The following is a 26,712-nucleotide window of genomic DNA, read 5'->3' on the forward strand; positions in this document are numbered from 1 at the left end:
AACCTTTGAATGTCTTGCAGCTCAACTGTCAGCAGAAGTAAACATCAACATATTGGTCATATACCGCCCCCCAAAAAATGGTCCAGCCTTTCTTAAGGAAATATCTGAACTCTTATCCTGCGTAACAGTGGAACACCCTAGATGGATCATCCTGGGAGACTTCAATGCATGGGTGGATGATCACGACTCCCAGCTAGGAAGTGAACTACTTCTCATAATGAGTGAACTGGGTCTCTCTCAGGCTGTCAACCTCCCCACCCACACGAAAGGGCACACCCTGGATCTTATATTTCATTCCGGACTTTTAATATCACACATGAATATAAACCCAGTGGTATGGTCAGACCACCACACCATCCACTTCTCTCTGACAGCACCAGCGATAAAACACAGAGGGAAAGAACTCATAAAATACCGTTCACTGAAAGATGTCTCACCCCAGCACGTTCAGAATATCCTCAACTTCGACGCATTAACCAATCATTGCGCAGACCCAGACTCCATGGTCCTGATATACAACCATGCAGTGTCATCTGCCTATGACGCCCTCGCTCCAGTTCGCATCAAACGATCTACACCACTTCACCATGCACGGTGGTTTGACAGCTCACTAAAGGACATAAAGAAAGAAGTGCGCAGACTAGAAAGGAAGTGGCGAAAATCTCAGAATTCAAAAGATAAACACACCCTTGTCTCTCACCTGGAAAGCTACCAAAATGCGATCACCAAGAAAAAATCCTCCTACCTATCACAGGAGATCGCAAAGGCCGCCAACAGACCAGCCCAACTATTCCGCACAGTTGATAGACTATGTAATCCATCCTGTCTAAAACCCACTATAACTCCCTCAAAGGAGCTATGTGAGAAATTTGCTTGCTACTTTGCTGACAAAGTATCTTCTATTCGGTCTCTCATTCAGTCCACAGCACCCAAGACTCATGCAACTAATGGAAATAGCTGCAAAAACAACCTAACACCCTGGACTGACTTCAAAAGTATTAGTGAGGAGATCTCAGACATCCTCTGTCGTCTCCGCCAGACAACCTGCGACCTGGACCCTGGACCAACTAAACATATGCTGAAATGCCCTGACCTGCTTGGTCCAGCATTTCACAAAATAGTAAATTGCTCTCTGCAAGCAGGGAGGTTTCCTACCTCTCTAAAAGAAGGAATCATCAAGCCCCTTCTTAAAAAACCTTCCATGGATCCAGATGCTATGAGCAGCTACAGACCTGTCTCCAACCTCCCCTTCTTAGGTGAAGTTATTGAAAAGGCTGTCTATCTGCAACTTGAAACCAGGCTGTCAGTAAACAACATCCTGGACCCTCTACAATCTGGCTTTAAGAAACACCACAGCTGTGAAACAGCCCTCATCCAAGTCTGCAACGATCTGCTCATGGCAAGGGACAGAGGGGAATGCTCCATCCTAATCCTGTTGGATCTCTCAGCTGCTTTTGATACAGTTGACCATAAAATCCTGCTTAACAGACTGCAGGTGTACTGTGGCATCAGTGGATCAGTCCTCCAGTGTTTCAGATCATTCCTGACTGACAGAACACAGAGAGTATCCCTAGGACCTATAATGTCCAAACCTGCACCTCTACAATTCGGAGTGCCACAAGGATCAATCCTATCCCCTCTGCTGTTTGCAATCTACATGTTGCCAATCGGTACACTTATCCAACGACATGGCCTGACGTACCACTGCTACGCCGATGACACACAGCTATACCTGTCCTTCAAACCTGGTGGAACAGACCCTACCCCAAAAATAAACTCTTGCTTAGCTGAGCTTCAGGCATGGATGAATGATAACTGGTTGAAACTGAATGCTGACAAAACTGAGGTCCTGTTTGTCCAAAGCCAGTGCTCGCCATCAAAACAGCTCTATCCTAAAGCAACACCAATCAGGATTGGGAATTCAGACATAAACAGCTCCAACCTTGTGCGCAGCCTTGGCGTACTAATCGATGGGGAATTGAGTTTCAGAAACCAAATTTCATCTGTAGTTAAATCTTCCTTCTTTCATCTGAAGAACATTGCAAAGGTTAAACATCTGATTCCCCCAGAGGATCTTCAAACCCTAGTTCACGCCTTCATCACATCACGGCTGGACTACTGCAATGCCCTTTATGCTGGCCTCCCCAAAAAGGACCTGCGTCGCCTGCAATTAGTGCAGAATGCTGCTGCCAGATTGCTAACAAACCAGCCTTGCCACTGTCACATTACACCGATCCTTCGCTCACTGCACTGGCTACCAGTAGAATGGAGAATACTCTTCAAGATTGGACTGCTGACATTCAAATCCCTGCACAATCTGGGCCCTGGATACATGAAGGACTTGCTGAAGCTGCACCACACCTCTCACAACCTCAGATCAGCAAGTTCTATAAACTTGGTCACTCCCAGAGTGCACCTCAAAAAATCTGGAGACAGAGCCTTCTGTCATGCTGCCCCTACTCTTTGGAACTCCCTACCACACCCAGTAAAGACAGCACCATCCCTGGAGCTATTCAAATCCAGACTGAAAAGCCACCTGTTTAGCCTGGCATTTCCAGATTTATAAAATTCTTCCTTTGTACCACGATGGTCAGAGCCATGCTTATGCGCTTTGAGTCCCACGGGAGAAAAGCGCTTTACAAATGTTATTTGTTGTTGTTGTTGTTGTTCTCGATCTCCGGCCGGGGCAGGGCTCTTTTTTGTGAAAAAGGATGGTGGCCTACGCCCTTGCATTGACTATCGGGACTTAAATAAAATCACAGTAAAAAATCGCTATCCTTTGCCGTTAATAGACGATTTGTTTACTCAAGTCACCAATGCTAAAATTTTTCGAAATTGGATCTGAGGGGTGCTTACAACCTTGTGCGAATCAGGGACGGTGATGAATGGAAGACGGCCTTTAACACACCCGACGGGCATTACGAGTACCTAGTGATGCCTTTCGGGTTGTGTAATGCCCCGGCCGTCTTTCAAGAACTGATCAATGAGGTCTTTAGAGAGGTGTTGGGCAAATTTGTCTTGGTATATTTAGACGACATTCTAATTTTCTCGTCCAACCTCTCAGAGCACAGAGATCATGTTAAGTTTATGTTACGGAAGTTGAAACAAATCATGTTGTACGCTAAGCTGGAGAAATGCATATTTGAAGTGACCTCTGTCGCCTTTCTAGAGTACATAATTTCAACCTCTGGCCTCTCTATGGACCCTGGGAAAGTTTCAGCTGTGTTAGATTGGCCTCAACCTGTGGGATTGAAGACTCTCCAGAGGTTCCTGGGGTTCGCTAACTACTACAGAAGGTTCATAAAGGGGTACTCTACGGTGATCTCACCTCTCACCAGTCTCACAAAGAAAGGGGCAGATACTCACTACTGGTCCCCTGAGGCCCATGATGCTTTCTCCACTCTAAAGAAATTGTTCTGTACTGCACCCATTTTGAGACATGTTGACACCACCTTCCCCTTTATCGTGGAGGTAGATACCTCAGAGGTAGGGGTAGGGGCTGTGCTGTCTCAGCGTTCTGGGTTGCATGGAAAGTTACACCCCTGTGCCTATTTTTCACGTAGGTTTTCACCCGCTGAGAAAAACTACAATATAGGCAATAGGGAACTTCTAGCCATTATGTTGGCCTTTGAGGAATGGCGACATTAGCTAGAGGGTGCAGAACATACCATTACTGTCTATACTGACCACAAGAATTTGGAGTACATTGAGGGCGCTAAGAGACTTAGCCCCCGACAGGCTCGGTGGTCATTGTTCTTCTCGAGATTCAGATTTGTAATCACGTATACCCCTGGTAGTAAAAACATCAAAGCTGATGCTTTGCCCAGATGTTTTGAGCCCGAGACAGCACAGCCATCAGACCCAGAGACCATTCTGCCGCAGAAAGTGGTTCTGGCCGCCACTGACACCTGGAGGGACTGAACTAAGACGTTGAGTCCATTCCAACAGGATGTACCTGTGGGAAAGCCTGAAGGAGTCATGTCTGTACCACTGCCTTTTCGTCTACAAATACTGCAGTTGTTTCATTCTCACAAGAATGCTGGGCATCCTGGAGCCACCAGAACTCAGGACCTCGTAGCGAGATGTGCCTGGTGGCCTTCATTGGCAACTGACTGCAAAGAGTATGTAAGAGAATGTGCAGTGTGTGCGAGAAGCAAACCCTCCCGTCAGGCACCTGTTGGGACATTACAACCACTGCCAGTCCCGAGGGAACCATGGACCCATCTGTCCATGGATTTTGTGGGCGAACTCCCTAGGTCTGAAGGCATGACGGTCATTTGGGTGGTAGTCGATCGTTTCAGCAAGATGGCCTACTTTGTCCCCCTGAAAGGACTCCCCTCGGCCCAGGAGTTGGCCGATCTCTTTATCCAACATATTTTCCGGCTGCATGGTATTCCGGAAAATATGGTGTCAGATCGGGGAGTCCAATTTGTTTCTAAGTTTTGGAGGGCATTCTGTCATCAGTTAGACATGGAGCTATCTTTTTCATCAGGCTACCACCCACAGACTAATGGCCAGACCGAGAGAACCAATCAGTCTCTGGAACAGTTTTTGAGATGTTATGTGGCAGATGTTCAAACTGACTGGGTCAAATTCCTGCCATTTGCAGAATTTGCACACAACTACTTGAGGAGCTCCTCCTCAGGTTTTTCTCCATTCCAGGTGGTGACTGGAAGATCACCTAAGTTCACCCCATTGCCAGTGGCTGCCACCCCGTTTCCAGCCCTGGAGGATTGGCAGAGGTCCTTGAAGCAGACGTGGGGAATGGTAGAAAGAAACTTGAGGAGGGCTTTTCAGAGTCAGAAGAAACAGGCTGATAAAAGACGGTCCATAGAGTGGGAGTTTCTTTCAGGTGACTTGGTCTGGGTGTCCACACGACATTTGGCTCTGAAGCAACTGTCTCCCAAGTTAGGTCCCATATTTGTGGGTCAGTTTCCTGTGATCAGGAAAATTAATGATGTCACTTATGCCATTGATCTCCCCGCCAGCATGCGGGGTGTGAGATCATTCCATGTGTCCTTGCTCAAGCCGGCAGTGCACGTGGATTCCGCTCCCCCCCCCCCCTGTGTTGATTGATGACCAACCTGAATATGAGATTGAGAAGATTCTTGACTCCCGACTTGTGCAGAACTCCGTGCAGTATTTGGTGCATTGGAAAGGGTATGGCATTGAGGAGAGAACTTGGGTGCCAGAATGTCGCATGCATGCAGAGGAGTTGAAAAGGGAGTTTCATAACTTGCATCCTTAGAAGCCGGGCAGTAGATGTCCAGAGTCCACTCCTCGGGGGGGGGGGGGGGGGGGTACTGTGAGAGATCGCGGAAAAGCCGCCGCATGTGCTACTGAGCAGGTGGCTGATTCCGCGTCCAGTGCGGCGGTTTGCATGCGGAAGCGTGTGTTTGGTAGCCGGGCAGAACGTGGAAAAGCCACCACATGCAACAACAGTAAGGCGGCTGGTTCCGCGTCCAGCGTGGCGGTTTGCACGCGGCAGCGTGTGTCTGGTGTGGCTGAGTCTGTTAGTGCACACAGGCTTAGGAATACGCGCGCACGTGCTGAGAGGCAGAATTCTTATACTGGGCAGAAAGAGTCAGCTGATCACGCCGATCAGCTGACTCCAGAGCAGGATACTATTGGTTGAGCTATTAGGGGTGGTGCTGGAGAGCACTACTCCATATATAGTTCCTGCTGGTCACTTGCAAATTGTCTGCCGTTGCGATCACTACGTGGAAGCACTCAGACCTAGTCAGATCCTTTAGTGTGTTTGAACCAGGTGGACCTGGGAATTCACACTTAGCCAGATTATTTGAATTGTATTCTGTTTATGCTTAAGCTAGTTCCAGGGTGTAGAGACCAAGGACCTCACATCCAGCTTAGGGAACTGTGTTATCATCTGTGTTATACCTCAAGCTAGTTCCAGGGTGTAGAGACCAAGGACCTCACACCCAGCGTAGGGAACTGTGTTATCATCTGTGTTATACTTCAAGCTAGTTCCAGGGTGTAGAGACCAAGGACCTCACACCCAGCTTAGGGAACTGTATTATCATCTGTGTATACTTCAGACTAGTTCCGGGGTGCTGAGACCAAGGACCTCGCACCCAGATTAGGCATTGTTTGAGATATGTTATGACTTATAGCTTTTCTGACTACTCCTCTGTTTTCTGATTCGGTACCTCGCATATCTGATATTCCGTTGCCAGACCCTGCTTGACTTGGATACCGAATCAGCCTTCTGTCTTTGTACTTTATCTGTCAGTGTGTTGCCGACCCGGCTTGCCCGACCTCGAGAGCTATCTCTCCCCTTAAGAGATATTCTCCAGATCAGATAGTGACATCCACCTTTAGGTGTCACTCACTCTCTGGCCCTTCCTGTCTCCAGCCTGACTCCTCCCCTTGGAGAGCCTCAGGCTGCTGGAAGGTTCCTGTGCTCCCAGAGCAGTGTCTCTTTACTGTCTATTATCACCTGCTCAGCAGGTGCATTACTCAAAGTACTAATGTTGCACTAAACACTCACATACTGTCCAGAGGTTAGCAATATATCTGTATTATCGGTGATTCTGCAGATCATCAATAATCAGGTATATATCTGCATTCTTGGTGATACTGCAGATCACCAATAATCAGATTCTTTCTGCGTGCGGACACCGATCGTTACAATTCACAATGATGATTGTAATTATTATGATTTAAAACTGATTTTACATAAATAATCAAGAAGAGATGTGTGTGGTTAGCACCAGTTGCTGGCTGACAGAAGACACAAAGTGATCTCTCCTATTACTAGCCGTGCACACAATCCAGAAGTATCATCCACGGAGTAGTAGAAAAACAAAAAATGGAGCACCAGCTCTTGCTATTTAGGTTTATTGCGTTCACATAGGCATTACAGGTATACCAGTTAGGTGAGGGTGAAGGTACCGGCCTGACAGCCGGCACAAGAAGGTATCAAGCATTACAGGACAGTGTAATCAATATATACAATATGTTAACACTCACCACACCCCTCCGTCCCTGCATCACAGATTGGTAACGCGCCGCCCGTTACAGCGTCCGCGTACGCTTCCGGGTAGTTACCCGCCCACTTCCGGGTTCATGTGACTCACCAACCAATCGGCGCTCAGGAGCGACGGACCTATCCAGAGCTTAGGAGAGGATGCCAATCTGGCACTGCGCTCGGTCTACGTCACGACGAGCGCCTCTAGCTACATTAGTAACTCCAATCCTGATGCAGAGACTTAATAGAGGTGTGTTCCTGCGAGAAAAGAAGAAAACAAAGATCAAGAATTAAAAGGCTACCTGCACAAACAGATTAAAAACATTTAAAAACATAAAGAAGCATGCTGAATATAAAGCTTTGGAACTCTAATTAATATGCATCTAAAATGCAATGTAATTCATTACGTTCATTAAGTCCTTGCGCATAACATGCATCAGTTAATGAGATTATTTGTTTTCTTCTTTTCTCGCAGGAACACACCTCTATTAAGTCTCTGCATCAGGATTGGAGTTACTAATGTAGCTAGAGACGCTCGTCGCGTGACCTAGACCGAGCGCAGCGCCGGATTGGCTTCCTATCCTAAGCTCTGGATAGGTCCGTCGCTCCTGAGTGCCGATTGGTTGGTGAGTCACATGATCCCAGAAGTGGGCGGGTAACTACCCGGAAGCGGACGCTGTAACGGGCGGTGCGTTATCAATCTGTTATGCAGGGACGGAGGGGTGTGGTGAGTGTTAACATATTGTATATATTGATTACACTGTCCTGTAATGCTTGATACCTTCTTGTGCCTTTGAGAAAGCGGCAGTTGCCGCGAAACGGTACCTTCACCCTCACCTAACTGGTATACCTGTAATGCCTATGTGAATGCAATAAAACTAAATAGCAAGAGCTGGTGCTCCATTTTTTGTTTTTCTACTACTCCGTGGATGATTTTACATAAACGATGTTTAAGTACTGTTTGTTAATTTTTTTTAATGATTTAACCATATCAGGATCCAAAAACATGTCTTTATGTTTTATACTACTATAAAGATTCTAAACGATATTTTGTAACTATTTTTATTATAAAATTGATAAATCTTTAAAAAGTCATTTAGTAAAGATTAAAACCTACTTCGCATATTTCCAAAAATCAAATCATTAAAAATATAAGTACGTTCGTAACAACTGTAGTAAAACATTAGTTAGTATTACTAACATTTTACTACAACTAAACCTAACCCTGCTCTCGCACAGAACCCTGTCTCTACCTATCCCTAACCCTTAGACCCCCTGGTGGTGCCTATCCTAAGACCCCCCCCTCGGTGTGCTTAACCCTAAGACCCCCCTGGTGGTGCCTAACCCTAAATCTCCCCTGGTGGTGCCTAACCCTAAGACCCTTCTGGTGGTGACTAACACTAAGACCCCCCTGCTGGTGCCTAACCATAAATCTCCCCTGGTGGTGCCTAACCCTAAGACCGCCCTAGTGGTTCCTAACCCTAAATCCCCCCTGGTGGTGCCTAACCCTAAATCCCCACTTAGTGATCACTTTATTGTGTGTATAATAATGTTTTAGAAATAGTGACTGTAAAAAATATATTACAATGTACTTACTGATCGCTTTATTATGTGGATAATAATGTTTTACAAAGAGTAAGTGATAACATTTTAAATAATGTTTTAGTTAAATACGATAGATATGTTTAGTATGTTTGTAAACATTATTCGTCAGATTTAGCTATTGCTCGGTTTATCAGATGGATAATAGTGTTTTATAAGTATTAAGTGTGAAAAACGATAAATTATGATTTTATTGTTGCGCAGATTATTTGGTGGATAATAATGTTTTACAGAGTGTTCATTAAAAAAAGTATATTATGCTTTATTTGTTGTCGGCTTTATATGTTGAAAATAATGATTTATGAAAATGTATTATTTAAAAATTACGTTACGATTTAGCTAAAAACTATAAATGAGTATTATTTTATGTGTAAATGTTACTGGTCGCCGGCAAAGTTGGGTAACCTAAATTATCACAGATGAAGTTTAAAAACGTAAATTATCACAGGCGCCCTTTTTTTCCTGTTTGGCACCCATCAAACGATATTTAATATGGGAGTCAATGACGGCGCCATTTTTGTCCACCTGCTTCATGCGCCCAAATTTCCTGTCAACCCCAGGGATAGTGGCCCTCGTTATAGTGCTGTAAATATAGTTCTCCATATTATATTGCTTTTTATATAGCTCTCACCTTTAGAGAGCCTCCATTTTAGTGCTTCTTGTTACAGTGCCCCACATTGTAGTCTTCTTCTGGCAACACTATAATCCTGGGCCAGACCCCTCCCACTGCCTCTTAATTGTTCATTGTTATGGTGATCATGTTAAGGTACATAAACATGCCAGATGAAACTTGGCCGAGACAGCCAATAATGGTGACCTCTGCTAGGAATCAAGCATGTGCAGCCTCCATTGTCCAGTGGTGGGGCCACATTGGGACCAGGAGGGGCATGTTTCTCCCCCCACAATCACTGTGCCCACCCTTGTGCCCTACCTGGTGAATGCAGAGTCGAGAGTGGAGCTTACAGGAGAAGATACTCACCACTTGGGGATGGAAACTTTTTCAGCTGCAGCAACAGCACCCCCTGTCTATGACTCATACAGTGGCATCTCTCATTACCTGATGCCACTGTATGAGTAGAAGACAGGGGACATGGTGGGACACTGCTGAAGAAAGGTTCCGTCGCCGAGTGGTGAACATCTTCTCCTGTACACTTCACTCACAACTTGGTGGTAGAGGGGTTAACTAATTCTGGGGACATATATGGATTATGGAATACCTATATTTGCGGGGGGAGGGCTACCTAATACTGGGGCAAATCAGTCTACCAATACCTGGTGGGGGGCTACCTAATACTGGGGCATATCTGGATAACTATACGGGGGAATGGGGGGGGATTCTTATCTACTTACTACTGGGGGCATATCTGCTACCTATACTGTGGGGAACCTAATACTGGCGATATATCTCCTACCAAAAGGGGGGGAGGGGGTACCAAATACTAGGGGCACATCTGGATACCTATATTGGGGGAAGGAAACATCTGCTACCTGTACTGAGGTGTTGCCTAATGTCGGGGGCACATCTACTACCTATACTGCGGGAGGGGGCACATCTGCTACCTGTAGTGAGAAAGCATATCTGCTACCCATACGGATGGAAGGAGGCATCCTAATACTGGGGTACCTCTGGATAACTAATATTTGGAAACTCCTCTGGATAACTAATGCTAGGGGTGAACATCCAGCTAATACTTGGGAGCTACCTCTGATTAACTAATGCTTGGGGGTATTACTAGCTACCTAGTAAAACTTTTGGCTACTTAATACTGGTTACCTCTGGTTACATAATACTGCAGGGAACCTCTGGCTACCTAATACTATTAAGGGCTTATGTGATTACCTAATATAATTTGGGTTACACATCTGGCTACCTAATACTATCTAGGGTATCACCCCGCTACCTGATACTACTATGTAGTGAGGGAGTCATACATGGTTTCCTAAAGAGGCCCATACACTGGTCGATTTCAGCCATCAATCGATTCTATCAAATTCCTTGATAATTCCTCTGTCCAACTGCCAAAAAATTGTGTAGCGAGCGGGGAAGATGGCCAGCATTGTTGTGTAAATCCCTTTTAGAGAATATCTTTATAAAGAATAAAAGCCTTGCTGAGAATCCCCTATGAAGAGATGGACTAGTCCAAAACCTGTCGTTTCTGTTAGATTTCTACTACCTACTGTAAAGGTGGCCATACACTCGTTAGATTAGCACCAGATAGATCATCAGATAGATTTTTGATCTATCCGATGTGTTTAGGAACATTTTTTACTAGGAACAGATTTCCAATAGATTTCAGTTTGAAATTTATTGAAAATCGATCTGATGGCATTTTTTTGCCATCAGATTTCCATTAGGGCCAATGCAAAATGATAAGCAACGCCCAGCAATGTCGCCCAAGAGATCGGGTCCGATCCCCATCAGACGACATTGATTCAGCATGTGTATGTATGGGTTGTAACAAACGTTATATTGATGTTAAACAGATTAGACAGCCAACCCAAGATGTGAGACTGGGACCACAATGGGCATGATTTACAAAGCTTTCTTACCTGTTTTCCTCCGTTTTCACCTTATCTATGTTACTTCTTTAAGCTCCTAAAGAGGAAATATTTAATATAATTAACCTTCCTGGCCGTATGATTATTTCCAGATTTTAGGGTCTTTTCAGCACAATTCAGACCTTAAAATCAGGAAAAGAAAATCATGCCACCAAAATGCCTGCAGCAACCCCAGCACATGCTCATGTCCCTGGAGTCCAGCACTACATTTTTCCCCTCTGTCCTGCGGGTGGCACTGTTACCCTGTAGTGAGATCACAGACGGCGATCTCACCAGAGTGATTCAGAGCCTCCAAGGACAGGAAAGAGAATGGCTGATTGGTCCATTTTCACGCTGCATATATTTGCATAAAAAATGACATATTGTGGAATAAACTCAGAAACATTTGCATCTCATTGATCATCCCTAGTCCCTACATACAGCATAGTCAATGCTGTAGGAGGGGGCCTTAGCCTGGTATAGTCCATGGACAGTGCTTTTTTATACATGCTTGGGAAAAGGTGCTCAGCATTAATCATTCTGCATCAGCTTGTGGACAATTCATAATCCTGCTACTGCTTTTAGAAATGAATTCCTGTAAAATATCTACTGAAGGCCAGCCTTTTACCTCATGCAGTATTGTCTCACTTGTTTAAGGTTAAAGGACCACTATCACGAAACATTTCATTTCTACCACCCTCACAGTAGTTACAGCAAGCACATATAAGATCCCCTATGTCATTTATTTCAGTTTGTAGTATAGTGCTTTAAACAGTCACATGTCACTGTATTCTACATACATCAGAGCCAGCACTTGCGCTGACAGACTTCTGTAACTAAAATCCCTTCATAGGTGTAGCATTGTCAGGTGATCTGTTATTTACAACATATGGTATAGCCCTTTTTCCCCTTGTCCCCCAACTGCATATCTCCGTGAAAACTCAGGCGCCTAACCGCTATTCCTCCGGCGCTGATAGAAGAGGTCCTTGCACTCTCCCTGTGCCCTGCAGGCATTCGGGGAGGCAGCTTTCTGCTGCGCAATGACAAGCTGGAGCCGCTCTCCTTGTCCATTGAATCGCCGTTGCTCTCAAGGCCAGATTTGTACTTAGGCCTGCTGTCAACAACCCCCCCCCCCCCCCCCCCAACCACCACCACCAAAAAATATTCTGTCCATGCCCTATATGCGCTGCTTCTTTGTCCTATGTCCTTCTTTATCCTCTGTGCGACGGGCTGCAGTCAGAGCCACAATCAGGTGGCAGGGCAGTGCAGTGGAAAGAAGCTTATCCAAAACATAGAACAGGTAAGTAGCAAACATCCTGTCATGACCCACTTTGGATGTTCTGTTGCAATTAGAGTGGACCTGAACTCAGAGCTTCCTCTCTGCTCTAAAAGATATGTAACAACATAACTTTTAAAGAACAACATTTCTTTGTTACAGTTGATACAAATCCTGCAATAAATCTGCAGTGTGTCTACTTCCTGCTTTCATGGAAGCAGACATATTGTTAACATCCTGTGCTTTCAAATGAGCTTAGATGTTGCGGCAGTCAGGTGACACAGTGTAGAGATCAAATTACAACTTGTGATTAGACACAGATGAGGGGGAATTAGACAGGCTCTCTAAATACATACAGGATACATTTCTCTATGTTTTCCTTCTGTCCTGTGCAAGAATTCAGCTCCACTTTAAGCATCTAAATGACATTTACTTATATTTGCTGAAAAATCTATGTATCTCTTTTGAATGCTGATGGTGGTGTGCTCTAACATATTGATAGTATACAGGAACAAAGTCTGAAGAAGGCTTATTAGCAGAAAGCTTACTCTTTTTCTTTTAAGCCAATAAATGGTATCATCCTGATTCAAAACTCTCTGCTTTCGCTGATGGCTTAGATGATACAATGCTCTACTGCTACAGGAAAGTAGAAGGATGCCAAACCATACAGACTAGCATAGAGGTAGTAACAGCTCAGGTGACAGTTTAGCAAAGAAAGGGAAGCAACAACATTTTTATTCCTGTGGTTCTCATAGATGGTAAGAGCTAAAGTACAGAAAATGAGTCAGGAAAGAGTTAAAGAGAGTCTGAAGCGAGAATAAAACTCGCTTCAGCTCTTATATTCAGCAGGGGCATGTGGCACGTGTGCCCCTGCTAAAACACCGCTATCCCGCGGCTGAATGGGGGTCCCTTACCTCCCAAATCCCCTCCGTTCTTTGCGGGGATCTCTTCCTGGTGAGGCAGGGCTAATGGCCGCAGCCCTGCCTTACACGTGTCTGTCAGTGCGTATCTCCGCCTCTCGCCCACCCCTCTCAGTCTACCTTCACTGAGAGGGTTGGGGGAGAGGCGGCGATCAGCACTGATAGACGCGCTGAGAGGCTGGGCTGCGGCCGTTAGCCCTGCCTCGAGCAGCAGCAAAATCTACGACCAAGTTGGTCGTAGATTTTGCAAGGGGGGATTTGGGGGGTAAGGGACCCCCATTCAGCCGCGGGATAGCGGCGTTTTAGCAGGGGCACACATGCCCCTGCTGAATATAAGCTCTGAAGCAAGTTTTATTCATAGTCTCTTTAACTGAAGCAGAGAACTGCTAGCTAGGAAAAAAAAGAGGAAGTCATAAATTAGGGTTAAATAAGAAAGTAATTAACAACTGCTGGGGTCAGTGTCACAGCTGTAAAAGAGGTGAAGAAACTAGCAGAGCTCACTGATGTTTGTGAATGCCTGCATTAAAACTCAGCAGAACTTAGTTCTATCTGCTTTTTAATGTAAACCCCTGGTATTTCTCACATTGACTTGTATGTACATCATACAGAGGAATGGATCATCAGATGACAGCAGATGCTAATTGTCATAACACATCAGGAAGTGAGAGAGTGAGAAGCAGGGATTGATGAACTCTGGAATTCATTTATTAGTGCAGAGCAGGGCGCTGGCTGGCTGCACTGCGGGACCAGAAGAGATTATTTACTTTGACAGATGACCTCTTCTCTCTCCAAGTCCTGCCACCCTTCTTATCTTATCTGATTTTATCACCTTAGGCCATGGCCTTTGTGGCCTTCCCAGAAATCTGGCCCTGGCTGCTCTGCCTGCTTGCAATGACGTGCAAGCGCAGAGCCAGCGCAAGTGCTGGCTCAGACATAAATAGAATACACTGACATCTGAATGTTTAAAGCACTATACTACAAATTGAAATTAATGACATAGGGGAGCTTCGTTATGCTTGGTGTAACTATTGTGGGGGTGGTAAAAAATGTTTTGCGATAGTGGTCCTTTAAAGTGTGAAAGCATTGCTTTAAATGACTAGGATTGTTGTTAGGCTGTGTTTTTAGAATGATGCTGATCTTGTGTTGCTGGATTTTTGTGTGTATTGACAATTCAGTAAAGGACGCTATGGGCTCTTTCACATTAGGCAAGGAACCCGATTCCATGCACACGTTATGACCTACGGCGTGATGTCGGGAAGTTGCGCTGCAACGCTGATCAGAAATGTTAGTTCTAATTCATCCGACGGGAAAACGCTTGTGGTGGACGGTTAAAAGCTCCCAGATGCGTTGCAACATAATGCTCTTGAACACTTTGTCTAATGTGAAAGGTAACATGAAAGTCAATAGACTTTCATGTTATCACGCTTACCGCATCCTAGGAGCGATCCGTCAAAACGCACGGATCAGCTCTTAGTGTGAAAGAGCCCTAAGGAATGGTGTGGATTATCTTCTCCTCTGTTTTTACAGTTTTGGGCCTGTGTCAGCTTAAGATGCTCCATTGCCTGTCTTTTTGCAGCTAGGGGAGCAATATACTCTCTGTTGAATGATACCATTGTATGGTATTTTAGGATCTAGGTCATCTAGTGTTAAAATGACATGATCGAGTGTAATCCTTGCCATGATTTTAATCATGAAAGTAATGCTATTAATTCTGGCCATGTGTATTTCTAGAACAGATAATGGCACCTTTTTTCTGCTGTGTAAGAAGATTATTTTTTTTTTTAATAGAATATTACTGAGATGTGTTTTGTATTCTGTCTATTTTAATTGCTTTTATTAAAGATCAAAAGAATATACTGATTATATATTTTTTTTAAATATATTCAAGCAGAATGTAATGTTTTATTATTTCACAGGAGATTTTAAATGTAAAAAGAAAATCCACGTATCACATATCAATCAATGGGCTCGATTCAGTAAACGGTGCTAACCCAGTTAGCACGCCTAAAGGCTTTGGGCGTGCTAACTAGGGTGCTAAGTAGTTAGCACATACAAACTACTTAGCACCGTAGTTAGCACATGCAAACTTAGAACCGTAGTTAGCACATGCAAACTACTTAGCGCCGTAATTAGCACATGCAAACTACTACTTAGCACCGTGCTAACTAGGGTGCTAAGCTCCATGATTAAATACCCCTAGTCTTGCTAATTATGATCTTGTAAAAGATAGAATATTTGGAAATTTTAATTCAATCTGAGCTCTATATTTTATGTGACGATCATTATATTATTGTTAACAATACCTCTCATCTTCCACAGTGATAATTGATGCTGAAGCTACTGTTGGAAAAGTTAGGAGGCGTACTGCTACACTGCATATTCTGTCATATGTTCCTTTTCTTTGTTGAATAAACACTGATTTTTTTAAAAAAACTAGGGTACTAAGTAGTTTACATGTGCTAATTACGGTGCTAAGTAGTTTACATGTGCTAACTACGGTGCTAAGTAGTTTGCATGTGTTAGCACATGCAAAGTGGCTTTTCACTGGCCTGCTAACACGTAGCACCCTTTTCTGAATCAAGCCCAATGTATGAAAAGATTGGTATTCATTACTAATGACAGCATAATGACAATGAGCCTAGTTTTTTTAAATTGTCAGCATAAGCATAAGGGCTCAAATCCACTAGCAGCCTTTTCTAAGCGCTAGTGATTTGAAAAAACTCTTGCTAATGCAATGCTGTGGAGGATTTTTATAAAATCACATCGCTCAGGTGGGATCACACCCATAGCATTACTTTGCACGCGCTTTTCAAATCACAAAGCACTCAGAAAAGCGCTCCTAGTGGGTTCCAGGGCTAAAACGGTCTGTTCCAGTGCGGACAATATACTGATTGGTAGCTGAAGCAACATACTGCAGCCATTCAAATTTCAAAGGATTTCATTAAAGAGGCCTTTTGAAGCTCAAATCTAGGCACAGATCTGCTGCATATACTATCTAGTTGTCTAGCATGCAGTATCTGGTATTCACTCATTCACTTTTTTTCTTTTTTACATGTAACAATGGAGAAATATTCTAGTTTAATAATCTAGTCTTGTAACCTAACGCTTCTCATCTGACATATTTTAGAAAAATCCCACTCACTGTATCCATGTAAGGTAGGTGGGCCTAATGTGCACCTATCGCTCTGCTTGCTGCTGCTTCAACTATTTAGTGGTTTGACCATAAAAAAAAAATACAATAAGGGTATTTCTAGTTAAAAAAAAACAACAAGGGTCTGTGGATGATTATTTATTGGGACCCACTCAACTTGATCACTTGAATAGGAACTGGATAAAGGGGAAAGAGGCCCCGAGAAGATAAAATGTGTTAAAAACAAATAAAATAAAATAAAGCAAGGTACCTCAATCAAGAATTTTATTGCACTGGCAACACGTTTCATGGATGCATACCCACCTCCTCAGGCCAAATAAGAGTGTCTAATAGTGCTTGTAGCACTATTTGTGGCTTATTTGTGGCTACAAGCACTATTAGATACTGCTATTTAACCTGAGGAGGTGGGTATGCACCCACGAAATGCGTTGCCAGTGCAATACAATTTTATTAATACGTGAATTTGTCTTCAATGAGGTAAGCCACCTCACTTTTTCATTTTATTTGTTTTTAACACATTTTATCTTCTCTGGGCGCCCTTTTCCCCTTTATCCTGTGCCTTCACCCTCCTTTGGAGGGGGATCACCCCTCTTTGACCAATTTAGGTATATCTGCATATTTTATATACTTCTGGTACTGTGACATACTGCACGATTTGGGCTCCTGTTGTCTCTCTGTTTTCTTTTTGCAGTGTGCAGTTTTTATTATCCCTACTTGTTGTCCACTTGAATAGTAAGATTAGGGGTTGGAGTTGTAGTGTAGGGACTTATGTGCTTTCCCTGGAGGGGGAGGATTGGTTTTAGGTTAGTAGTATTGGGTTTCCAAATAATGAACAATTAATTAATAGAGATTATAGGTTTAATAAAAAACATATAATCTTCTTTATAGAATATAACCCTTTAGGATTGTATGGATTATTATAGATGTTAGTAAATATGTTCTGATTTATATAGTATGCATACATGATTTATCATACAATTGTAAGAAATAGTTCTTTTATTCTGTGTAATACTAGAAATTCAGAATCAAAGAAATTCAGATAGGTTCTTTACTTTTAGCTTAGTATACTGGTACTAGATTGCTGATTATTCATTCAGAATGTTTATATGTGAGGATCCGCGTGGCTGCCTGCGCAGACAGGCAGCCTTTTGACCCCTGTTCAGGTCTGCATTCTGCAGGTCTCTGGAAGAGAGACCTTTTGTCAGTTGTGCAGCTTGCTGCTGAGGAATTTGCATACGTTTTTCATGCAGATTGCCTAGCCACATCCTTTGTGGGCTTGCTCTATAAAGAGCTATGTTTCCCACAGTAAGTGGCTGGTCATAAGAGTTAGTCCTGTGGAACACTCGCCTCGAGTGTCAGCCTTGCTATTTGTTTGAAGATTAGCCTAGAGTAATTCCTGGGACTGCACTAGGCAGGTTTCCCTAGTGCAGTTAGGATTGCATATCTGTTTTGTTGGTCTGTTGCGATTGTACTGTCCCAGCGGTGGTCGACAGGAAATCATTCTGTGTGTCTGGGTGCTAACCGGAACAGTGGTTGTTACTGGTAGCCCCTTCTGGAACTGGTAGTTTTCCTGGATCGCACCAGCCTCTTGCGCTAGTGCTGTGGATCCTTCTGGTCTGCTACTCTGTACTTGGATCGCACTAGCATCTTGCGCTAGCGCTGTGGATCCTTCTGATCTGTCTTCCTGGATCGCACTAGCCACTTGCGCTAGTGCTGTGGATCCTTCTGGTCTGCTACTCTGTACTTGGATCGCACTAGCATCTTGCGCTAGCGCTGTGGATCCTTCTGTTCTGTCTTCCTGGATCACACTAGCCACTTTCGCTAGTGCTTTGGATCCTATCTCTCACTTGTTCATGTTTTCGTGTGTTTGTCTTGTCTGCTACGAACGCTTGCTGGAGGCTCGGTGAGGTAACCGTTAAGCAAGCGCTCGCGTCCTCTGTTTCATGTTTGTCTGTCGGTGGTTAGTTAGGCGTGCTTGTCCCTGTTGTGCTTATCACACGGGGTCCGCGCATAAAACGCGTGCACTGTTGCGAATGAGTGCGGTGTTCGCGTTTAGTTAGCGTTTGTTATTTTCCTTATCTCCTCATTGTATGATTTGCAGTGCCTTTGCTACTCTCGTGCTCTGCCTTGCTGTAGCCTTGTGTCACCTCTGGCAATCGCCTCTCCCGCGATTGCGTTCCTACTTCATATCTGCTGTTGTGTATGCACCGTCGCGGGTTGGCGACTAGTTTGGTGCACACACATACAACCTGTCCCTTTGCTCACTCTCTTTCAGGGCTATCTTGCCCTGTGTTTCTTCCCTTCGTGCAATTCCTGTCTGGCGTGTGTGGCAGGGCAGAGGAGCTGTTCCTCTGCACTCCACAGCTCCCCCTGTCGACAGGAATTTCCCTCTACAGGTGCATTGCACCTTTTGCTGGGTTCCCGCAAATTATACGCTTGTAGAGGATTTCCGCAGTGTCAGCGCACGTCTTGTGCGCTGATCACAGAGAGAATTCCACAATCGTTACATTATATAACCTTGGGACCAATATTTGTCCAAATGTTTCTGTGGTCCCAAGTATCTTTGTTTGTGTAAAAGGTTAAGTTGAAGACAGCTTGAAATTTAGAATGTAAACAAATATATATTCCCTGTATGCATTCTGCCCTATTAGGAATGCTATTACATCTAGAATGTCTTAAAGAGACTCTGTAACCTCAAAAACATCCCCTGGGGGGTACTCACCTCGGGTGGGGGAAGCCTCCGGATCCTAATGAGGCTTCCCACGCCGTCCTCTGTCCCACGGGGGTCTCGCTGCAGCCCTCGGAACAGCCGGCAACAGACCCGACTGTAAAATCAATATTTACCTTTGCTAGCTCCAGCGGGGGCGCTGTGGCTGCTTTCCGCTCCGAACTACACGGAAATACCCGATCTCAGACGGGTCCGCTCTACTGCGCAGGCGCCGGAAACTTGCGCCTGCGCAGTAGAGCAGACCCGACGCCGATCGGGTATTTCCGTGTAGTTCGGAGCCGACAGCCGTTAGAGCTTCTGCGCAGGAGCCGGGAAGGTAAATAATGACGTCATCTTGTACGGAGGGCTGCAGCGAGACCCCCGTGGGACAGAGGACGGCGTGGGAAGCCTTATTAGGATCCGGAGGCTTCCCCCACCCGAGGTTAGTACCCCCCAGGGGATCTTTTGATGTTACAGATCCTCTTTAATGTAGAAATAGAATAGACAATTATTTCATATTCTTTTATATAGTTAAAGTGGATCCGAGATAAACTTTTACTCATTGCATAATTGTGTTCATTTCATATAGTTTATAGGGCATTCCTCAAGCCAAATACCTTTTTTGTTTTAATACTTTAATTCCCTATAAACTAAACAAGCCTCGCCCACAGCTTTTTACACGCCTTGGCACTGTAGCAAGGGCTTATGGGAGCTCAGTCTGGGCAGGAGGCGGAGGAGGTTACTAGCCATTGATTTCAGAAGCAGAGGGGAGGAGTGAGGAGGAGAGGGGACTGAATTTACACACAGGCAAGCTGATAGCATCTCCAGGCCTCAGCCTGTGACAATGTGACAAACAGAACATGGCTGCCCTCATTGTATCACAGGAATAAATAATCAAACTTTTGAAGCTGTTTGCAGCTAGATATGCTGTGTAAACTATCTAAACTTTAGATTAGATATATAGACAAGTTACTTGTTGTTGTTAGTTTTTCATCTTCGGATCCGCTTTAAATAGATAATATATGAAATATTCTAAATACCACATATAGAAGGGGAGTCTAAAGCTTTCTACAGAACATAGCTACATGTTTATAAAATTGAATGATTACCCACATTGTTGACCAGCCACAAGGTGACCCAGTTGAATTTGCTAGAAGTTACTAGTTTTGGCCAGTTATGTGTATTTGAAGCCTACTCTGTGTTTTAAGAGATTATACTGCATTGCCTACTCTGAAGGAAATGTCAACATAATGTTTAACACTGGATTAGCAGGTCAATAAAATATTGGATTATTTTTGAATAATATATATTTAATACAATAGCGCCATCTTCTGGAAGATATCACAATATGATATGTAACGCAATAATGCCATCTACAGGTAGTGGAGGACATTGCACATCTCAAAGAAAATTAGTTAATATTACATTGATTTTTAAGGGACCTTAACTTGAAAGAATATACCCATCAACTCCGGTTGGGTAGAGGATAATCCCTGGGGCTGAGTTTTAGATACAGAAGAGGGATAAATTAAGAGTAAACTGGACACTCTGGACACTCTCTCACAATATCAACGACATGACTCCCAGACTCTCACACACATTTTCATACTTAAAAGCCTCTTGCTAAGTGCTCTGCCATACCAGACGTCTTAAGACTCCAGAGGGAGGATCGGGGGTGACACCATAGACCCGACAGGATCCCGTATTCCATACGTTTGGTAAATGTGAATCTCAATTATATTAAAGCCAATTAACTAATATGCTTGGATATTCGTTGATTCCATAAATTGTGTATTCATACCCTAAAACACTAACCTTCCCGGCATTGCAAACAGGGAACACCTGTGTACTTTGGGTTCATTTTTCTATAGATTTATTATTAGTGTATATTATAATGTTCTAGCTATGACTTAATGAGGAAATAAAGTTGAATTAAGTAAATTTCTAAATATAGATCAGGTCAATTTCATATTCCTACTTTGTCTGCAAAACCGAAGTCTGCTTTTATATATTGGAGTTTTTAGACAAGCTAGATCGCTTCCATATTTTCTTTTGTCTTCAAGATTGATTGTGCATTATAATCAAGCCTTGCAGTAAGGTAAAATGTATGATATCTTGTGGTTACATTGCCTGTGTTTTATTGGTCTTAGTCATTAACATCTGTGGTCAGTTTTCCTCTGAAGTTGTATAGTCAGCTTAAACAGAGAAGTATCTTGTAGTTATTACATGATTCAGTAATTTGATTTGTTGTTGTTTTTGATAAATTTGTATATTTAATAAATTAATTATTTTAACAGTTGTCCTGATTTTTCACTCTTTGCACCAATGTATTGAGAAATCTCGCTATTGAATTCAGAGTTGGGAATATGCTATAGTAAGACTCCTCCTCTTTATTTTTTGTAGGAGGTCTTAGCTGTTGATTTTTATACTTTTGATTACAGTTTATGTTACCGTAATCATAATTAGCCCGAGAGTAGGTTGCATCCATAAACTGGACACTGGACATTTGATTAGGAAAATGTGAGGTTGCTCAGTTAGCTAATTGGTTGGAGGCACTTCTTTAGAGTCAGAAACTTTTGCCATTAGCCCCCTTTGCAGCTTATACCTGCTGCACATCCGAAATAAATTGTGAGCATTCTTAAACAATGGCAAATAATCCATAAACTGAGTGCTGCTGCCAGGGGCGGTCCGCCCATGACGCCACGTGAATGGCGTGCATCAGGCGGCAGAAACAGGACAGCGTCATCCTGCCCACCCCCTCCCTCCCCACAGCTGCCACTCATTTTTACCTTCTGAGTCAGCTGCCACCTCCTCTAGTAAAGTCCCTGATCCTCCCCCCGCTAATATACCTCAGATCAGTGGTGACCCGCAGCACCACAGTGATGAGGAAACAGGAGAGCGGCTCTCGTAGCAGCGCATATACAGGAAGTACTTACTTCCTGTATATGCACGGTTACCAGGGGAAGCACTCTTCTGTTTCTTCATCACTGTAGGTAACCACTGATCTAAAGTCTATAAATGAGGGGAGGACTGGGGACTGTCGTAGAGGAGGCCGCTGCCGACTCAGTCACAATCACAAAGTACAAGCGGCGGGGAGGAGGGAGGGGGGAAGCAGGCTGGCTAACTACTGGGGCACTTACCCGGATAACCTATACTGGGGCAACTATACTGGCTACCTATACTGGGGGCAACTATACTGGCTGTTTATACTGGGGACAACTATACTGGCTGCCCATACTGGGGGCAACTATACTGGCTGCCTATACTGTGGCAACAATACTGGCTAACGTATACTGGGGGCAACTATACTGGCTAACCTATACTGGAGGCAACTATACTGGCTCCCCATACTGCGGGCAACAATACTGGCTACCTATACTGGGGTCATTTATTCTGGCTAACCTACATTGGGGGCAACTATACCTGGCTAACCTATATTGAGGGTACCTATACCTAGTTTCCTATACAGGGGGCACCTATACATGGCTGCCTACCTAACTATACTTTGTTCTTTTTTTGGGGGGGGGGGGATCGCACTGCGGATATAGCGTGCGTTGCAAATTGTCAGGTGCTGTCCGATCATTCGAAATGGGGGGGGGGGGGGTTGCCTCAGCCGGAAAAAAGTCTACAAACCGCCCTGGTTGCTGCTGTTATTACAAGGGAAGAGAAACTGGAATCCTGAACATTCTGAACATACTGTGCCTTAAAGGGGTTCTCTGGTATGTTTAGAAAAGCTAAAACTGACACTTACCTGGGGCTTCTATCGGCCCCCTGCAGCTGTAATGTCCCGCGCCATCCTCCTCTGATGCTCCATTCCCCGCTGCCGGTAACCTGCTAATTATTCGTCTAACTGGACAAATAGAACTGTGGCTGCGCGGCCATAGCCGCGCGCATGCTCGCTCCCACGCGCATCATCACAAGCTTACTGCCTATGACAGCCGATGGTGCTGATTGGGGGATCAATATTTGACAAAAAAAACAATTAAATATTTATAATAAAATAAACAAACATCCTAGGAGCGTCCAGTGCCCACCATCAGAAACCTCTGTTGATGGGCAGAAAAGGGAGGGGGGGAGGGATCACTTGTGTGTTGAGTTGACGGCCTTGCAGCGAGGCCTTAAAGCTGCAGTGGCCTAATTAGGAAAAAAATAGCCTGGTCACTAGGGGGGTGTAAGCCCAGGGTCCTCAACAGGTTAAGACACTTCTTTGCATACATGAAAAACTGGTGCCGGGAAATTTGGATGCAGGGTAAAGCCAAAAAATGTCTCACCCTGCTCCTGCAAAAGTTCTGGTGGTGTTAATTACTATTGCCCCTCCAGGCTGCCATAGACACTGGGGAAATGCGTAATTTGGCTTCCAGCTATTGGTGGCGGCCAAATTACTGTGTTTTTACAATAATTTTGGCTCCGTCTTTTGACGGAACCCAAATTTTCTGTCTGAGCGCCATTATAGCTGTAATTAACATTACGGCCTAAGGCAACGCCTGTTGTGCCCAAATTTCCCAAGCCCTTTTTGCATGTCTCTAACAGAACTGTATGTGCATACATACATACATACAACATACATACATGCAACTCCTTGCATACACTTGAAGCACTTCTCCTCCAAGGAATCTTCTAAGGTAATTATCTCAACAGTGAAAATGTTGCCTGATTTTAATGTGCATGTAGATTTGGAAGTTGACCAACCTTCATAAATGCAGACTATGACATACAGTAATACCTCTAAGCTCTAATTTGGAAATGTAAAACATGCCTTGGATCCTGTTTGGAATTAGCCCCCCAAAAAATGCTTGTAGCATAAAAGGTATTGCTAGAAGAGTGCATTTTAAAATATTCCTGTCTACGTATTAACTGTAAATCTCAGGAAGCCAACTTGTTTCACTGCGTTTGGTTCAGGGCCGTTTTTAGCCTTTATGTCTCTCCATAGAAGAAATCCTGTGTCACCCCCCCCCCCCCCCAAAAAAACAACAACAACAAAAAACACGCACACACTAAAGAATATGAACCATGTGGTGTTTAAGGTGGATGCTTAATGCAGGGACTCCCCAAGATACAAACAACCCACTGATTCTGTCGCATTTCGTTGCACACCCCCTTCCTGCTCTCCCCAAGCTTAGTGTGTAAATGCAGAGTATATTGCAGCAGACTCTGTGCTCTCACCTCTTCAGTTGAGTTCAGTGCTGTGCTTCCACCTGTCCGCTCGGCCTAGTGCCCAGCATCTCCTACTACATGTAGCATGATTACACGCAACATGAGATGAGTGAGGTGCCAGCACTAGAGGAAGCAGGAGACAGACAGGAAGGTTACACAGGCACAGCGTTGGAGGTAAGGAACACAGCTTCTGCTATACTCTGCATTTACACACTGGACTTGGGGGATTTCAGGAGGGGAACACGGACAGATAGTGGCACAAGGGGATATATGGAGGCACAGGGGGACAGAGGGAGGCCCAAAGGGGGACAGAAGGAGCCTAGGCACAGTGACACAGAGGAATGCACAGGGTGGCAGAGGTAGCATGAGGGGACAGAAGGAAGCACAAGGAGACAGAAAGAGGCATGGGGACAGAGGGATGCACAGGGGGACAGGAGGAGGCCTGAGGGCTAGAAGGCGTCATACAGGGGGACAGAAGAAGGCTGAGACTGAGTCTGAAAAGGAACAATGGAGGCTGGCAAACTGTTTTGCCTTTTGCCTGGCTTTTCACACTAGTGCAGTGGACAAATCCCCGCCAGCCTAATACGTTATGTTTTATACCACACATATGCTCTCAGGGAGTGTGCATTAAAGATGAGCTGGAAGATGGCAACAGCCAGGACTGGTACGGGACAAGTATGCCTGTAATGATGGGAAAGAGAATTGCACAAAATGGTAAAGTATGGCAATAATGGCATATTACAAGTACTTATTCCACCAGGAAAAGCCTCTGAATGCATTTTAGGGCTTTTTGTAATGCAGAGTGGGATGAACTAGGTATAGTATTCAGCCTTTGTTCACGTTTGAGGCAAAGTATGCATTTGGTGGGTCTTTGGTCATATAGATCAGTTTAAGCTGCCACCTAGCGCATGCTATGATAAAATAATGTAGCCTCAAAGTAACAGCCTCCTCAGCCCTACTACAAGCTAACAGCTAGGTGGTATGTGATACCATTAGCAAAAACAATCTCTTGGCTTGTTTTAAACAAATCTCTTAGCTTATTTATTTCATCCTCCTAGTTACTCCTGTTTTATTGCCCGATGAAGCAGAAAATTGTGGAGTTTTATGATTAAATAACTTTTACTGAATACAGAGTATTTATGCGGAGCAGTGAAAAATGGCGCCCAGCGCCGATAGATAAAAGCGGCGCCCCATTCACTTACATTATCAAACTATATTTATCGTTTTAAATGTTAAAAAATGGCGCTGACCTTGTGAACGATATTTATTGTTTTAAGCCCTGCTTTGCTGCCGTTTGGAAAATGTCTGCCCGCCGACTTTAACGTTTAATAGCAAAGCCCCCTTAAAAGCTAGAAACACCAAGTTTGCAGGTTATGTTAAGAAGAAAATTGGTAACAAAAGGAAACAATTTTTTTTTAAAAAGACCTTATAGTTTTTGAGGAAATTGATTTTAAAGTTCTCTTATGTGGGAAAATTAAACGCCCGCCGACTTTAGCGGTTAATAGCAAAGCCCCATTAAATTCCAGAAACACCAAATTTGCAGGGAATGTTAAGAAGACCTTATACTTTTTGAGAAAATCGATTTTAAAGTTTCAAAGGAAAAAAGATACATTTAAATCCATAAATGACACTTAGGGAAACAATTCCCGCTGAGTGTATATGTATAGTGCGGCTGCGCAATCCGCATAGCCGCGAGTGTGGCTGCACAGCTCTGGGGCCAACCCCCCGATCTGGCTATGCGGACTGCGCAGCCACGGCCAGCTCATGTGGCCATGTTTGTAGAGGCAGGAGAGCCCGACCCGGACTGGGAGCCGGCCCGGGGGGCTATTGAGCGGCGGGGTCCCGGCGGAACGGCACGGAGGGCGCGGATGGCGTCCTCCGTGCCTTAAAATATGATGCAGGTATTTTACATTTTTTAAAATTTGGCCTTGGAAGTCCTTTACCGCCGCTGCCCCCAGTCACTGGGCATGCGCGCGCACCCGCTGCGCGCCTCCCGCTGGCTAACTGCCCAGCCACCCACCTCGCTCCTTGGTCTCTCCAGCAGCCCGTTACTGTGCACATGCGCTGTAAAACAATACCAGGGACACAGGGAAGCTGCAAAACTGTTGGCCGCAGCGACACTTGGACTTTATTGTATAGGATATATATATATATATATAAATATATATATGTATATATGTATAAATATATATACAGTGTATATATATATATATATATATATATATATATATATATATATATATTTCCTGCAGTATTCATGGCAGCATACGAATGGGTAGTCCCGCCCCCAACATACAGGTCTGTTAGCTATAAATTAAAGACTCTCCCCTTCCTCCTCGCTTTTTTATTTCCTGTCCACACTACAGGTCTGTCCCT

The sequence above is a fragment of the Hyperolius riggenbachi genome, chromosome 9 (assembly GCF_040937935.1).
Source record: "Hyperolius riggenbachi isolate aHypRig1 chromosome 9, aHypRig1.pri, whole genome shotgun sequence".
In the NCBI taxonomy this organism is placed as follows: domain Eukaryota; kingdom Metazoa; phylum Chordata; class Amphibia; order Anura; family Hyperoliidae; genus Hyperolius; species Hyperolius riggenbachi.